We start from the raw sequence: 12,521 nt of genomic DNA on the forward strand, positions 1-12,521 counted from the left end.
TATATTTATATCTATCTGTCTGTCTGTCTATCTACCTACCTATGTAAGAGAGAGAGAGATTGAATTTTGCTGTGAGGAATTCGCTCACACAATTATGAAGGCTGAGAAGTCCCCAGATCTACCATCTGGAGAACCAGGAGAGCTGGTGGTGTAATTCAGTCCAAGGGCAGGAGAAGTTGAGATGAGGTGCCCCAGCTCGAGCAGGCAGGCAGGAAGAGAAAACAGGAAAATTCTTTTTTCTCCACCCTTTGTTCTGCTCAGATCCTCAACAGATTGGATGATGCCCACTAACCTTGAGGAAGAATCTGCTTAACTGAGCCCTACGACCCCCAGTGGTGCAGTCAAGTTGACCCATAAAATTAGCAGTCACAAAAGCAAAGGACATACTGAAAACTTATCACTTCCTATCATACTACATTTTACTAAACTGTGCTCTTCTTGTTGTCTAGGTCTACCATAATCATGTGATAGAAATCTCATACAGATCTTCCTTGATTTATGATGGGATTATGTCCCAACAAACCCATCGTTAAGTTGAAAATGCAGTTAATACACCTAACATCGTAGCTCAGCCTCGCCTACTTTAAATGCGCTCAGAACACTTCCATTAGCCTACAGTTGGGCAAAATCATCTAATAAAAAGTCTGTTTTACACCAAAGTGTTCAATCTTGCAAGTGGTTTATTGAATACTGTACTGAAAGTGAAAAACAGAATGACTGTCTGGGTACAGAATGGTTATAAGTGTATGGGTTGTTTCCCATCATGATTGCATGGCTGGCCGGAGGCTTTGCTTCCCTGCCACTGCCCAGCATCTTGAGAGAGGATCATACCGCATATCACTAGCCCGCGAAAAGATCAAATTTCAAAATTCGAAGGACAGTTTCTACTGAATGGGTATCGCTTTTGCACCATCATAAAGTCAAAAAATTGTAAGTTGAACCATCATAAGTCTGGGACTGTCTGTATACCCGTGTGCTACTCTGTGTAGTGTGTACACCTCTACTCTGTGTTCAGTGACGTCACATTAGTAGCTTTGAAATGGACCCTGGTGGGAGAATTTTATTACAGAAATAGGCAAGTGCTATAAATCACTGATTGTTTTATGCATTGTCTATACTTCAGAAAGTGATGGAGAAGTTTTTTATAATGCAGATTCAACTTAAAAATGAGTCTTTATAGCAATTACAATGTGAATAGCACAAAAAAATTGAGAGACTATTCTGTCAGTATTGGAAAACTATTATCCACTTAAACAAAGTCACTCACATCTTTGACAAATGAGAGAAATTCCAATATATATTTTTGTTGTTTCATTTTTGTTCATTTGCATAAACAAAGATACAAGTTCTGATATTCATATCAGAACTACCCTCATTCATCACTTGCAGCAGCTAGTTTGGCTACAGACACAATTGTTCAACAGAAATCAAAGAAAGCATCCTGTGACAATCCAAAGGCTGTATGGAATTTACAATAAAGAATATTGTATGTTTTATTATTATTTAAAAATTATATGACACACATCCTTTATATCAGTAATATTTATAATAATCATATGTACTTATGTGCAAACATGCCTTTTTTTCCCCCCTGAGAGCCAGTTGTTAAAAATTTACCAATGTACCACTGATTAGAGCATTTTATATCTAAAATTTTTAAGTCATACTCATGTGACTTAAAATCACTTTGTCCAGGGTATATCAGTGTTATCAGAATGCCCAGGTCATGGGAATGGATTCTAATAGCCCAGAAATATGATCTCCATCCCTTTTCCACTCTCTTCTCACATATTAAGTCCAGATACATAGTCTGGTCCTTTCCTCTTCCTTTTAGTGGTTTTTTTTTTTTTTCCTAAAAGATCCCTAGTGTTTTTCTGAAATTTGCCCTGATTAGGGCTGCTCCAGTCTATCCAACATGGGCTTATATCTATAAACCTCAAAGGCAAGAGTCAGGATTTTGATTTTTTTCCACCTTAAAAGATTATTCTCCCTCAGTTACTGAGACAGTATATAAATACACGGACTAGAGTTGAAGTAGAGAGGACCCCTTCCAATTCTACTTAATAGCATCTAAGCTCCAAAAGCTGATGTATATTGAGGGGGAGGGGCAACACCTAACTCCAAGTGGCTTCAGGCTGTAAGTCCCAAGCCCTTGTCTAGCTAAAATGTCCTATTACATAATTTTAAATTTCTAAACAACTCCTCATTTTGTAACCAAAAGTGGGGTCTAGCTGCTTGCTGCTCAAAAGCCAATAAAGAGGCAAGGTTGGTGGAAAGGAAAGTTTGCTTTATTTTGGATGCCAGCAACCAGGGCGGACACCTGTCCAAAGGCTGACTCCCCGACACTGACAATCGGGGGCAGAGCTTTTATAGGCTGAGGGAGGAGACTACATGCGGAAACAGCACAGTCAGCTCTGACAGTCATCTTGAAATTGCTCATGAGGTAGTCTGACCACTGCCATCTTGATTGTTTTAAGTACAGTTAATCTTCAGTTCTAGGGTTGGTTTATTCCCATTTCCTTGAGGCCAATTCTTGGAACTGTGGCAGCTTATGTCATGGCTACAGTCTGATCATCATGTAGGTAACTTCTTCCACCTGGTGAGGGTTTCAGTACCTATAAGAGAGCTCACAGGATATGGCTCACAATATTATCTATAGTCCCTGAGAAGGAACTAAGGGTCCTTGACTATGTTTAATGACTAAACTATTATTATTTGGTCTCCTTTGACCATTTTCCTTTGTTTCTGCATTTTCTCACTTCTCTGATTAAACTTATTCTTTGGCTAAAGTTTTTCCACAGATGAAAGACAGGCAGAGGACATGGGGGACAAGGACCATAGGGTCCTGCTCTGTTTCTATTTGTCCTGAAAAGATAGCATCTTCAGAAAAGTGGCTTAGAGATTTGGACAATTTTTAAAGGCTGGGTATAATTGGCATATTACCAAATAACCAATTTAAATAAAAGTTTTCCCATTGAATTTATCAGGAGTCATCAAACTATTTGGGGAAAAAATTGCTGTGATAAAGACTTAAATACTGTTTTTGGAAACCTTCAGATGATTGGCATGTTGGTAGACCAAACATCTGGATAGTTTGCTTTTGATGTTTGGTAATATGCAGACAGTCCAACAGTTAAATGTGATGTGTTTTTAACATCTAGAAATCACTTTTCAAAGGCATAATTTTGTTTCCAACCAAAGCAAAATCAAAACACCACCATACATCTGTTCGACGCTGTAAGTTTTTCAAACTATTTTTATATCTTTTACTTAGTTTGATTCTTAATGAAATCAATAAGAGATATGCATGAAAAATATTATTATTTTTATTTCATAAGGAAAGAATCTGTGGCCAAAGAGGCTGTTTCGTGATTTATCTAGACTTCTATAGGGAAGTTTGACAGAACTCATACTCAAGTGCCCTGAGTCCCAACGTCAGATCACTTACAAGTAATTTAGATTTTTACCATTTTATCCTCCCTTCTGATGGGATTATCTCTGGAAATGGATGAACCTCACATCTTAAAGCATTCAGATGGCATTTATATATTAAACCTTAGAGTGCGTCATAAATCCTAAGAGAACCTAGGATGTTGGAAAATTAACTTGAGCTCAAAGGCCTCATGTCTACAGAGAGTGCTCAGTCACGTGCTTTCCAAAGACACTGCAGATGTTACTTCCGTTTCCTCCCAAGAGCTTCCTTTTCAAATACATGTTTCAGGAAGTCTTAAAATGTTGGAATCAGTTTTTACATTGCCTTTCTCCGTCTTCCTTGTGATCACATAGTCAACAAATTCTAAGAGAAAAATGGAGGCATAGAAACAGAGGATCAGCAAAAGCTCACCAGGGACTTCCTGGGTGGTCCAGTGGTTAAAACTCCACGCTCCCAATGCAAGGGGCCCGGGTTCGATCCCTGGTCAGGGAACTAGATCCCGCATGCCGCAATAAAGGTCCCACGTACCGCAACTAAGACCCGGCGCAGCCAAATAAATAAATATTTTAAAAAATAGAAGAAGCTCACCAGAAGAGAAAAGGTAAGAGAGAGGGGAAAGAGAGAGAGTAGAAGGAAAAGAAATCTACTCTCCTCAATGGATATATTAGAAAATACCCTTTCTAGGTGGCTACCACTCTGTACCAGGTGACTGGAAAAATCATTCTTCATCTTGACCATCAAATATCAATACATCAGAATATTAGACAGTTACTCACAGCTGTTCAGCTTTGCCTATCCCCGAGTCTACCACCACCTAGGGACAGCCCAAAATTGACAGAGCTTCTAATTTCTGAAATCAAATTAATCGGGATTTTTGGCATCTTCATAGACAAATGACAATAATCAAGAAAAGATAAACCTGTAAGAGGGAGAGAGTGCCCCTACACATCTTAGGGGTAAAAAGAGAAGTGCTGTTTTCTCAGGTATAATAAGGTCCATGGGATACAAGAAAGCAGTGAGAAATCAGGGTCAAGGGTAGGTAATAATGTTTCTGTGGACAGATAGGAAGAAGCTGAGAGGGAGAATCAAGGTTTGAAAGGTCAGTGCTGTGGAATCAAATTAGAACTACACAGTTAGATCAGCTATATAGAGATTGCTTATAAGGAATCTAATCTATCATACAGGAAACATGTATAACTCTTCAAATATTCTGGAGCCCCTGACTGTCCTCCTAGACTGGGCTCTCTCATTTTCCTTCTGCTGATGCACCACGAAAATTCCTGATATAGCTCTTCCTCACCTGTTATCGACACAAGCCAATCTTAAATAATGAAAAATAATGACTTCTTTCTTGTTTCTCTTAGCAGAGCTAACTAAAGTGCTTTTTGAAAAAACTAACTTTACTATAGACTTAATAATAGGAAAAAATAAATAACAGCATAAAAAGGAAACATAAAAGATAGCCGTCTTCCCACAGTGTGGCTTTTCTGACAAGCGCCAGTCCAAAGGACTGTACATCTTCATGTACTTTGCCCAGAGCCCTTCCTCCTCCTCTTTATTTCCACGGGAGGGATTCTATTTTATTATCCATTAACTTTTCGTCCTGAATTTCTGATCTTATTCATCCCTAAAAATCCCACTTAAGAACCATCTGCAAGGCCCTCCCTGTAAGTTTCCAGGAAAGCCGCTTACTTCCCTGCAGGAGACTCTCTTCCAGGAAGGCTTTGGACAAGGAGCCGAGTTCCGGTGACAGGGAACAGACAGCAGATTTGCTCAGCCCAGCGGCCTTGGCGACACAGAGCAGGGTGGGAGGGGCTCTCCGAGGCCGGCTGATCGTCAGGACCTCCCGGGAGCAAGGACTTCTTGCCTTTCCCCATCTTTGCATCTCAGTCTAGTCCACTTTTCTCCCGCATCAGAGGGGCTGTGACCAGTGCGCGTTGTTGAACAGAGTAGAGGACTCCAGGATCAGGGCGGGTGGACTTTACTCTTAAGTCTGGAAGCTTAGAGAGGGGCTCAGGCAGGGCCAGGATTTGTGGACTCAACGCCGGCTTTCGCAGTTGTGGACACTATTTAGGGTTTTATGCGCCCTCGTGTGGCCACAATATATATCGCAGCAGAGCCCAGGTCGAAATTCTCTGTTGACCTAGTAAATCCTCAGCGCTAACATGACCCTCAGAGAATGCCTTTACGACAGGCCTCGGAATGTGCTGGTGAAGCATATGTGACCATGCCACCGTGGCAGAGAGAAGAAACCCAGCTCCAAAGAGAATTACTTAGGACCTGTCCCTGACCCTACCTGTAGCCTTTACTACCGGTCCAATCTGCATTTCCTTCAAGTCATCTTAACAAAGTTGATCCCCTGGGGTTGAAAGCTGCACCCCTGGCCAAGCTTCATCCATTCAGTTCAGTACAACAAACTGCTCTCTGGTTAACTGTTGAAATGAGGAAGTTGGTATCTTGGTTCTACTTTTGGTTTGAAACTGTATTGAGTTTTAAGAGTTTATAAGGACACTCTTCCTTATTCCTTTCAGATTTGACCAGTTTCCCACCTAAGAAGACTCTTTGAAGGAGCTCAGAGGACAGATGGGCATGCATGCTCTGGAAATGGTCTCCTCCCAGCACTGCTAATGTACTGCACATACACACATATTCACACACCAAGCTGACTGCACTGATTACCTGGGATAATTACCCATGGGGTTTACAGATTCCAGGCAGCTGTCACTCAGAGCCTGGGCAGGGGGTATAAACCACAGGATTATTGTCCCTAGTCAGAAACACAAAAGGAAAGGTCAAATACTGAGGACACTCTGGTTTATTTCCCAGGGATACAAGGAAAAAAAAAAAAAAAAAAAACTGGATCAGAGGAAATCAGAGGTCTGAAGATTGTTCTGGCAGATTGCTTCTGCTCTGGCAGAGTGACATATGTCAGAGACTTCAAGCATTTGGGTTTCATTCCCAGACTCGCAGGCCCTAGAGGTAAGCTGGTTCATTCAGCCAAAAGGAACCCTGCTAAGCCCTGTTGGGCGGATGTTCCATTTAGTGAGCTTTCAGAAAGTTTAGGGCCAAGAGTAAACACTGAATCACTAGGATACATCCTCTATTCTGCCTAAGAATTAAAATTAGTCCAACCATGCTATCTCCTATCCAAGGGTTCATCAAATTTTTCCTTTCCCCTTCTACTCAAAAGGAAAGCTATCTTCTCATTAAATCCTACACAAGCTCCCTCCTTTCTCCTTAACCTTAGCCTGGAGACACAAGATACAGGATGACCTGCTCCCTTGTTTTTCTTTGTTAATTCTACCTGGGACTTGAGACTTACCCCTCATTCCTTGCCTGTGGACCACAAATCTCTTGGATTATGGCTATCCATCTACTACCATTTTTGAGTGCTAATATTCTGGACACAAGTCCTTTGTCAGATATATGTATTACAAACATTCAGATAAGCCAGAATATGAATATATATATATATATATATATGTGGGTGTGTGTATATATATATATATATATATATATATATATATATATATATATATATGTATCTCCCCATTGGGTATAGTGGAACTTGCCTTTTCATTATCTTAATGCTACCTTTCCAAGATTCAAAGTTTTTAATTTTAACGAAGGCTAGTTTATGATTTTTTTAAATGTTTGTTGTTTACTCTATATTTGCACATCCTTCTTCCCTTAGGGTTGTTAAGATTTTCTCTTATGTTTTCTACCAGAATTTTTATTATTGTATTGATGGTTTTTACATTTAGCTCTATGATGAATTTCAAGTTAATTTTCATGCGTGGTGTTAGGTAAGGTTCAAAGTTCACTTTTTCCATATATATATATATGGCCTGTGGTTCCAGCACCATTTGTTGAAAAAAAAAGTATCAGTTCCTCATTGAGTTTCCCTGATGCATTTGTAAAAACAAAAAATCAATGGTTTATATGTGAGAGCGTGTTTCTGGATTCTTTATTCTGTTTCATTGATCTATGTATCTAATCTATGACCTTGCTCAACTAACTTATTCATTCTAACAGCTTTTTTTTTTTTTTAAGATCAAATTTATAGAGAGAATGTTTTGCTTATCTCTTTTTAAATTTTATTTATTTATTCATTTATGGCTGTGTTGGGTCTTCGTTTCTGTATGAGGGCTTTCTCCAGTTGTGGCAAGTGGGGGCCACTCTTCATCGCAGTGCGCGGGCCTCTCACTATCGCGGCCTCTCTTGTTGCGGAGCACAGGCTCCAGACGCGCAGGCTCGGTAATTGTGGCTCATGGGCCCAGCTGCTCCGCGGCATGTGGGATCTTCCCAGACCAGGGCTCGAACCCGCGTCCCCTGCATTGGCAGGCGGACTCTCAACCACTGCGCCACCAGGGAAGCCCCTAACAGCTTTTTCTCCCCCCTAATTTAAATACTGCCTTTTCTTGTTGTATGTCGTCTAGAGGACTACAAATCCCAATGCTCTTCATTGATGTGTCACCTTATTTAGGATCTAGCGGCTATTCCTAAGTCAGTTTGTGCAGCCAGTTCAGTGACCGCCATTCAGTCTGGATGTGGCATGTGTGTTCTGTTCCACACCCTGGTGCCTCACTCTTTCCTAATGCTGCTATGTGATGACTTCCTGTCCCGTACACATGCCCTCCCACCAAGAACCAGGCTGACATGACCATCACTCTGTCTTCCCCATCCTCCAAGTCAGTGGCATCATCTACATTTTGCTTTAGGCAACATTGCTAGCCCAGTAATTCAGAGACTGGAGATTCCAGCTTTTACCCTGGAGAGGGCTGTCTCCATGGGGGGGAAAAAAATCTCATATTCCATAATTGATAATTTAGGATTTGTATTTTTTTGCTTTATTTTTTTGTTGTCTATTTATTTGATTGTTTATGGCAATATTTCTTCCTTTTGTAGAATAAATAGAAGTACAGAAGAAATTGTAAATTTGAGGAAGATGGACTCATGTTTGGAATATGCCAGGATATTTTTCACAACTCAGCTACAAGAGGACATCTTTTTTGACCACAGTACATGTAGACCTCTTGTCTTACATAGGGATATCCACCCAAAAGGATGTGATGGTCTTCGTTAAAATGAGGGGCCCGGGATTGAGTGCAGAGATGTATTATATGAAAAACTAGGGGCTAATTTACTTTTTTTAAAAAAGGGAAATACAAACAAACAATATTCAATAGTAAAGTCTTCTCTAAGAATGTGAGCAAAGAAAGATAAAAGCTTCCGCTGAACACTGGGGGATAAAGTTTCTCATGGTCTGCTGCCAGGGTTGGGATGGTCACTGTGCGGAGATTGTTACCTGGTTTATTTTTCTTGTATTTATTGAACTCCTACTGTGGACCAAGGGAAAAAAAACAGCAGGCACTTGCTGCAGGCTCCTATTTCAGGCAGCAGAGAGAATTCTTTATTTCCCTCTTAACCACTCCAAAAATGCAAATGGAAAAGAGGGCACCACTTCCTGTGTCCATCAGCAAATACCAGGGCCCACCACCATCCTTCATCACCCCAGGCCCTGTGGCCTCGAAATTCTCGAAATTCTGATGATGTATAGCATCATGTTGTTTTCTTAAAGCATCAGCCAGCAGGTGTATTGACACTCGGTTGGCACCCTCCAGAATTAGGCTCTGTGCAAGGGAAACTGAACAGGGCAGATGTCTGGGAAACTAGGAAGCAGTGGCAGGGGTGTGAAACTCACCAGCCACTTGCAAATAGCATGTGGTTAGTGACCATATTTCCTTGGTGCTAAGGGTAACATCCTTTCACATTTTAACATTTATGAAGTTGGGATATTGCTTGTAGTATATATGGATGTATATTTTTACACACACATGCACACATTTGATGAGGTAGTGTTCTATTTTTCTCTTCAATAACTATAATTAAATCAATGCTGTAGTTTACCAGTATGTTACTTGCCAATGCAGGAATGCACTCATTACCATGTCAATTCTCACAATGTGTTAATGATACTAGTTGCCTGTATTTTAAAGCCATATGTCAAAGTGATTAGTGCCTTTCTCTTTTTCATTAAGAAAACTTACAGGGGCTTCCCTGGTGGCGCAGTGGTTGAGAATCTGCCTGCTAATGCAGGGGACACGGGTTCGAGCCCTGGTCTGGGAAGATCCCACATGCCGCGGAGCAACTGGGCCCGTGAGCCACAACTACTGAGCCTGCGCGTCTGGAGCCTGTGCCCCGCAATGGGAGGGGCGCAATAGTGAAAGGCCCGCGCACCGCGATGAAGAGTGGCCCCCACTTGCCGCAACTAGAGAAAGCCCTCGCACCAAAACGAAGACCCAACACAGCCAAAAATAAATAAATAAATAAAGTAGCTATTAATTAAAAAAAAAAAAAAAAAGAAAACTTACAGCATGCTTCTCTTTTATTAGGCAATTGTGACACCTGCTGTCAGAAACAAAGAACTTACTTTCCAATTCCTTGCTGGTCTTTCCTATGGAAAAGAGATAAATATTGCTAGAACATGAAAACTTCTAGGAGAAAATGAGCAAAGAACAGTTAATTTTTACTGACCGTTGAAATTCCAGTATTAAGTAGGTAGCATTATGTGTTGAAATATTGTAAGCAGCCCAAAGCATGTCTCTGTGTCTCCCCCTTTTTTTTTCCTGAGGATTTGGTGATGAGTGATTTAGTGACCACCAGATGGACAAATATTTGCAGACATCTACCCATTCTTTGAGCAGGTAGATAGCACCCTTCTATAGTTTCTAGTTCCTTTTGTATGTTTGTTCCTATGTTTTGTTTTGAGCATTTTCTTTTCTTTTCTTTAATTTTTATTGGAGTTTAGTTTGCCCGTGGGCTCTGTGGGTTAGGATTTCAACAGGGCACGGTGGGGACAGCACTTTACCGTCTGGGGTCTCAGCTGGAAGTACTAGGAGTGACTAAATGCCTGGGTGTCAGAGCAATTGAGGTGATGTCACCCATGCATCTAGTGGTTGATGCTATGGGCAGAGACCTCTGTGCTCTATAGACTGGGACACTTATCTGCTGCTTTCCCACAGCATGGTGAGTGAGCATTAGCATGCGGCAGGTCCTGGATCCAAAGGCAGCGTCCAGAACCAGGCAGAAGCTGCATGGCCTTTTCTGACACAGTCCCGGAGGTTGTATAGCACCACATGTGCTGTATTGTATTGCTTGCAAATGCACCGCTGTGGTCAGTCTAGATTCAAGAGGAGAGGTCCATGTTCAGAGAATCTGTGAACATGTTTTAAAACTATCGCATCTATTTAATTGTGTGCCCTGGCAGTTCATTTCTTAAAATCAATTAGTAGAGTACCATTGTATGGCTGTGCCATACTTAGTGTAATTGATTTAACCTTTCATAGATATTTAGGTGGTTTCTAGTTTGTGGCTATTATGACTATAACTGCAGTAAATATTTGTGTACAAGTCTTTCTATGGACATATATTTTTATTTCTCAGGAAAATACCGAGGATAAAATTACTAGGCCAGGGGCTTCCCTGGTGGCGCAGTGGTTGAGAATCTGCCTGCTAATGCAGGGGACACGGGTTCGAGCCCTGGTCTGGGAAGATCCCACATGCCGCGGAGCAACTAGGCCCGTGAGCCACAGCTACTGAGCCTGCGCGTCTGGAGCCTGTGCTCTAAAGCAAGAGAGGCCGCGATAGTGAGAGGCCCCGCGCACCGCGATGAAGAGTGGCCCCCGCTTGCCACAACTAGAGAAAGCCCTCGCACAGAAACGAAGACCCAACACAGCCAAAAATAAATAAATTAATTAATTAAATTAAAAAGTGTTTAAAAAAAATTACTAGGCCATATGGCAGTATATATTTAACATAAGAAAGTAACACAATGTTTTCTAGAATATTATGACTTTGTATCCCCATCAGTTTATATGTGAGAACTCAAGTTACTCCACATCTTCACCAACAGTTAGTATCATTCATCTTTTTTAATTTTAGCCATTTTGCTGTGTACGCAGCATTATCTCCATGTGATTTTAATTTGCGTGTCCTTATTGACAAATGTTATTGAACACATTTTTGTATGCTTATTGGCTACATCTATTTTCTTGTGCAATGTGTGCATTCACATCACTTGCACATTTTTATTGTGTTGTGTATCCTATTATTGAGTGACAGTAATTCCTTATGTATCTGGACACAAGTTCTTTGTCAGATATACTTATTACAAATATTTCCTCCTAGGCTATCTATCTCTTGCCTTTTCATTTTCTTAAAGATTTCTTTCCAAGATTAAAAGATTGTTGTTTTAGCATATATGTGGAACCTAGAAAAATGGTACAGATGAACTGGTTTGCAGGGCAAAAATAGAGACACAGATGTAGAGAACAAACGTATGGACACCAAGGGGGGAAAGTGGCAGGGTAGGGGTGGTGGTGTGATGAATTGGGAGATTGGGATTGACATATATACACTAATATGTATAAAATGGATAACTAATAAGAACCTGCTGTATAAAAAAATAAATAAAATAAAATTCAAAAATTCAAAAAAAAAAAGGATTGTTGTTTTAGACTTGTGGTTGCCAAGGGGGACGGAGAGGCAGGGGAGGGCTGGACTGGGAGTTTGGGGTTAGCAGATGCAAATTATATATAGGATAGATAAACAACAAGGCCCTACCGTAGAGCACAGGGAACTTTATTCAATATCCTGTAATAAACCATAATGGAAAAGAATATGAACAAGAATAGATATATATGTATAACTGAATCACTCTGCTGTATACCAGAAACCAACACAACATGCTAAATCAACTACACTTCAATAAAAAAAGGGTCTTATTTCTTTTTGTTTTTTTAAGAATTTATTTTTTAGAGCAGTTTTAAGTTCTCAGCAAAATTGAGAGAAAGGGAGATTTCCCATATAGCCCCTGCCCCGACATGCATATGCACATAGCCTCCTCAATGTCCTAAACCAGAGTGGCATATCCGTTACAGCCGAGGAACCTACACTGACATGTCATTATCAACCAAAATCTACAGTTTACATTAGGGTTGTCTTGGTGCTGTACATTCTAAGGGTTTGGACAAATGTATAATGACATGTATCCATCATTATAGTATCTAACAGAGCATTTTCATTG

The sequence above is a fragment of the Eubalaena glacialis genome, chromosome 9 (assembly GCF_028564815.1).
Source record: "Eubalaena glacialis isolate mEubGla1 chromosome 9, mEubGla1.1.hap2.+ XY, whole genome shotgun sequence".
Taxonomy (NCBI): Eukaryota; Metazoa; Chordata; class Mammalia; order Artiodactyla; family Balaenidae; genus Eubalaena; species Eubalaena glacialis.